Source organism: Corvus moneduloides, chromosome 2, assembly GCF_009650955.1.
Source record: "Corvus moneduloides isolate bCorMon1 chromosome 2, bCorMon1.pri, whole genome shotgun sequence".
NCBI lineage: Eukaryota > Metazoa > Chordata > Aves > Passeriformes > Corvidae > Corvus > Corvus moneduloides.
Genome location: NC_045477.1, coordinates 23,143,263 through 23,149,262, shown reverse-complemented (window position 1 = coordinate 23,149,262; position 6,000 = coordinate 23,143,263).

Genomic DNA, 6,000 nt, shown 5'->3' with positions numbered 1-6,000 from the left:
AAATTAAGCTCAGGCTGATGACTCAAGACATGAAAATTCACGGTTAATTCTGACCTGCATTGCTCTGGCAGAATTCTGTTCAGTCTTCCGAGGCTGGGGGTGGAACTGGCACTTGGAGTCCTTGCATATCAGCTGGAGTTGTCCTTGCAAGCCCAGCTCATGGCCCCACATGCTCCTCAGAGATGCTGCAGGGACTAGGCAGTGGCTGAAGTGACTTTTATAGGTAAAGAGCTACATTTTCCCCATCCCACATTTCCCTGCTGACTCTGGCTGTGTGGTTGGATTACAAAGAAATTCCCCTGTTGAGCTTTAGCACTCAAAATGCAGCCCTCCTACCACCCACAAAGTCCTCCTCCATCCGAGAGCCAGACAGGATCCTGCCTCCCCCTCCCTTTGCCTGCCTTGAGTATACACCATTGCCTCCTCTGCCATCCGGGCCAACAGGCAGCCCCCTTGTGTTTCTCAGCCAACACACCTGCCGGTGGCCATGACACTCCTCTGTCTTCCTACTACCCCTTCTAACTCCTCCTGCTGTTCTTGCTTCTGGACCTTGGCTCTTTATCTTCTTCGCCTTCTCATGCACCTGTTTTTTGTTCCTCCCAGCTGTTAGCATTCCCCACTTTGCTATCCCCATAGTTGTGCTGGACTCCTGTAGAAATTCAGGGACTGCGGATAAAACACCCAAGACTAAGAGGCACTTTATGATGTATATTTACTGCCATAAAATATTTTGCATGGCAGTGACAAGTAGGTTTTCTCAAACTGTCTGTGCACTGAGACTTTTCCTCACCCTAGCTGCCAATAGCAGTTTGACAGGTTTTATTATACTCCATTATTCACAACAAGCCAGGTCGCTGTGCCATATGCTGTCCAGTCCTGCTAAAGCTAACCATGTGCCCGTGTTGGCTGCAAACCAAGGCTGGTTAAAACCTGCTCCTTTTTTGCATGCTATTTGTTTTGAAAGAATTGGAGACGGGCTTCATGTCAGATGTTCCAGTGTGTCTTATCACACCACTTTGCTCACCCTCAGCAGCCTAAACACCAAAACAATTGGAAAATCAGGGGTCCTCGTATAGTTTGGACCTGGGGTTCTTCTAGAAACAGCCGCTGTCCTGGAGCTTATGGAGTATGAGGTAGGAGAACAGCCATAAATCTCTCTGGGGCCACTGGCAGTGTGTTCAGCTTGGAGTGTAGCTTTAGATATGGTTTCATGCACTGCTTAGTAAGACCCACAGCAAAGAAAAGTGCAATGTTTCTGAGACTAAACTGTGCTTCACTGGCAACAGCTATTTCAGAGGCACTGCAACTACAGCAGTCATTGTGTCTGTATGTGGCTGGACGAACTTCCTAGTGCATTCTCCAAAGCCCAGACTCCTCCAAACCTGCGCTCACAGCTCCATGGCCCACGCAACTTGCTGTTTCTTGCTTTTTAGCTGCTTTTGTTGGTGTGTTTTGTTTGAATGTTTGCTGACTTGCCAAACCCTGCAGTCACCAACATACAGCCCCATCTAGAAAGAACATTTATTTCTGCCTCTCAAGTCTGCCAGACTTTGGATCCCTCTCCTACTCATTGTTTGCACTGTTCTTGTTCTCAGATGGATGTTTTCGTTCCTCTTGCTGCATCCATTTAGCTGATCCTTCTTGCTGTTCCCACAGATTTTTCCTCCCAACTCTCCGTCAACCAAGCTGACGGCAGAGGCTACTTTTAAGTGCACCCATTTCTGGACATGGCTCTTGTTTCTTTGGGTGTGCTGTCTGCTGGTTCTCTTGCATTGCCTTTGATGGTGTCTTCCCGTTTGAGAAATGAGCAAAAACTGTGGTGTGTTCCCTTCACCCTGCTCCATGTACATCACCAGCCCGTGATTTCTCTGATTACGATTACCAGGGACCCTTGGGGTGTGTGGCACTGTAAGGACCAAACAGAGTTCCTATCTGCCCAACACTGTCCATGTGGCACCACTGTGATGGTACATGTGAAACATGGTGGCAGCCTCAGGTTGGAAACTGTGTGTCTCCCATTGCCCGCAGTGAAGGCAGACTTAGGTCTGTGCTGATGACATGAAGTACCTTTGATTTTAATTGTATACCCAGATTTGCACTTGAAACACACTGTGAGTCCTGATTCTTGCGTCTTCTCACAAGGTACTTGATTTCCATCGCATCCTTAATGTATCTCAATTTCTAAGAGTTCAGTCATTTGCAGAAATTGTCATTTTAATGCTGTGTGTGATCATGAATCGTAACAGACTGCATACTTCATTTTTCTTATACAACCAGGGGTCTTCTTGCCACTGTCTTTTCCTCTTCATGTTGTCATAAAACGTCTATAGATGTTCTTCATTGTTTTCTGGCTTTACAGTCAAGGCCAGCAAAACTCTTAGCTTCATTAGTCTCACGGCACAAAGGGGTTTCTATCTAACTTTATCTTAGTCTTGAAGGGCTTTCACCTTCTGGAAGTATTTTGGTACAGAGCTGGATAAGATCTACAATAATCTCTTCATCCTCACATATGATGAGAATGTCCTGGCATTCCCCCATGATCCCATACAATAAACAGAGCACTAGCATCTCAGCTTTTTTTAGGCTGTCTACCACACGCCCAAGATAAGCTCAGGGCACAGATGCCCAGATCTAGACTGAGCTGTACCTCTGCCTTATCCTGCCTTACTGGCTGGTTTTCAAGGTTGGACACCAGACCTGTGTTGTAACCAGCTTTGTCCTAGCTCTGACCCCATCGCCTACTGCTTCTCATTGATCTCTCTGACCTCACTTCACCTTATCTAGGACAGTCGGTGGACTGTCATTGCTCTGCCCCGCTCCAGAACTGTGAGACCATGGTGGTGAAGGTGCTGTTCTGCCTATGTTGAGGTCACCCTCAGCTTCCTGCCTGCCCTCTTTAGCAGAGCAGCCTTTACCATGCTGCTCCTGGACAGGTATCATGTTGGTGCTGTCAGGCACGTCCTGTTTGGTCAACTCCATAGCAATAAAAAGCAGCCAGCTATCCAGTTGTTATCAGGAGAAATGGCCCAATATTTTTGTGGTAGATCCAGAGAGACAATTAAGTCATCCCATCTGTAACGTTCAGGGAGATGTTGGCACCCAGGTAACCTTGCTTTAGTACACTGCACGCATCAATACTGAAATTCTGCCTGCTGTTGTGGCTCTGGTCCTGACTCTTCTAAAGCATGTTTGTGGCTTCCTTTGAATCTTTCCTGAGATCGGGATGTGTTTAGCTTTTTCAAGCACATAATAGGCTGCTGTTTCCTGTACAGAAAAATGCATTTTCTATGAATTGCATTTACCTTCCACTGGTCAATGCATAATCAGCACACAGATGTATTTCTCCCAGCTCATTTTCCTGCTTATCATTTTTGCTAGTATTGCATGGCAGCTGGGTCAGCAGTCCAGCAGAAATCAAATTGGTCATTGATCTAAAAGCTAAGTAACTACAATGGTAGCTGAATGGCAGCCTTCAGACATGTGCCTCGCATGCATGGATCTCCCTGGCTCTGTTATCACACTACAGAAATCCTCTGCACTGGAAGTCTGTGTCATGTACCTTACCATCCGTTACACAGCTGTGCTTTCCTTCTGCAGAAGACATCCTGCTGGGAGGTGAAATTGTGCTGTTTCTCCAGCATCTTCCACACCTGCTCATGACCTGTATGTTATCCACCTTTTCTCTTGAATTGTTTCTGTGGGATGTGTCCTGGATTATGATTTATTATTTGGCTTTCCTGCTTCATGAAAACTGTTAGTTCTGGCAAATACACTTGTTCTTCTGCATCAGCCGTTGTTTTGATGCTGTTTTTGGTTCAGTTCAGCAGCCCTTGCTACTCTTTCCCTGAGCTTTCCCTGGGTTTGTGTCTCTGGGCAAGCTGGAGTTCTCTCAGTTCACACGTAGGATTACTTGCACGGATCTTTAGTGAAGCTCACTGAGAGTTTTGTTGCTGTTGATGTTTCTTCCTCTACCTATGTTTATTCTGCATGGTATGCTTGTATAAGCACCAATACATTGTAACTTCCCTAAAAGCAGCTCTCTCAGTTCTAATTGCACAGGGGTTACTGTACTCACCAAGTATTTTGCAGGCATAATGGGGGTATGGGTGGGTCTACACACAAGTGTATCTCACTCACTACTTAACCTTTTACTCCAGTGAGATGTGAAAGGAATAGCTTTGACTTCTGTGTCCATGTGCCCCATAACCAATGATGGTAAAAAAATCAAAGCTGGAACACTTCCTTGCAGACTCAGGCACATAATTTCGAGTCTTGAAGCAGAGTACCCCTGCACCATTTCTGCAAGTTGCTTTCTTTCCATGTAGCCTCATTCTTGCTGTAGATCTCACAGGACTGCAGGCAGTCATCCTCTTCTATATTGCCACATGCTCACTGGGTAAGAACCAGAAAGGTTCCATCTATAAAAGAGGCCTCCTTAGGGATAAAGATGATGTATTTTTACAAATAGCATTAAAATACATGTGCAAACTGACTTATCAGTTCCTCCAATATTTCCTTCCCACTTTGACACAGACTGCTACATCAGAAAAGATGTCTTTTTCTGGATCCTCAAAATCACTCCAAATGCTGCCCAAGGAACTGTGAGCCCTCAGCCCCAAACAACAGATGGATAGGTTTCAAAGGCTGGAGTCTCCACTTTGTCTGGCAGCTATTTTATTAGTGCCAAACAGATGTGTGTGCAAATGCCTCCTGCTGGAAGCAATGCCTTTGATCCCTGATATCTAAACTATTCACTGGTGGAAGGAGTCAACAACCCAGGTTTAATAATGAGTTATTGTTACCCATTTTTTTCTTATTCCCTGGATCCTCTCCAAGACGAACCAATGGCTTTGGTAGATCACTTGACAGACAGAAATAAGACATTTCCAGTTTCTCCAAAATATCCCAGGCTACAGAAACTGAAATCTTCAACCTCTGCCCCTCAAAGGCAACCCTTGAGGATGAATGCTGCTGCAGCACACTGTTGTAACAGGATCTGAAGATGATCTTGCTTATTAACAGATCACAGAAATGTGCCCTAAACCCTACTGATTCCTGACCTTTGTCTGACCATAAATTCTGCCCCTCTTGCCCAGCCCTGGGAAACATCTTGAGGAGTGACTTGATTGACCTTCCCTGCTTATCCACCTGACATGGTGCACTTGCATGAGCAGGGGATTCTCTGCACATGACACCACTTCTAGGCCAGAAAGAAATGCCTCTTGTGGATGGTGTGACTCCAGAGTGGCAATTCAGACTTGGGAACTGCTACCTCTGTCTCGCTTTGACAAGCAACATTACAGGGTGTGCAATCCAAAGAGCTCGCTGAGTCTCACATACAGGTCAGTGCCTTTGTTTAAACATTCAACACACTTCTTCCAACTGCCTGGCAAAAGGAATGTGTTTGGAGGTGTAAATGATTTTGACAATTCAAGTGTTGTGTGTTAATACACTGATCAAAATGCTGAGAATTTTCAGGTCAGGGCACATCTGTTCATCTCAGCGATCTTGTTAAGAGGTAAACCCTTATAGCCTGGGAGACACCGAAGAAGCATTGCAGGATTTCTCTGTCTGGCAGGATTCCTTTCCAGAATTAACTAGTGCTGGATCTTCACCACAGAAAGATTCCTGTCAGGGTCTTATGCACTAAACAGAGACCTCAGCAGATCACTGTTAAACCAAACAGGACCGAAAAGGCCAGAAGCGCCTCCACGCTGTTTCCCTGCCTCAGCACTGATGAATGGCAAAAGCCGACAACCATTCATCAACACAGCTAAATGAATGCAAGGAGTTTAGACAATGCTAAAAGAAGGAGCAGAGTCATGGGGCCAATCTGCAGAGCTATTCTTGCTCATGTGAAGTTTGGGTCAGTTCCCTGCCTGTGCTACCGATTCATTAGATAAATCTGAGCGCTTCTGAGGCTAACAGGAGGTTTCCTGTTGTCTGATGGGAGTTTGGCTTTAAACTGTCATTGCCTTCCCTGCTTAGGAAATATGGATA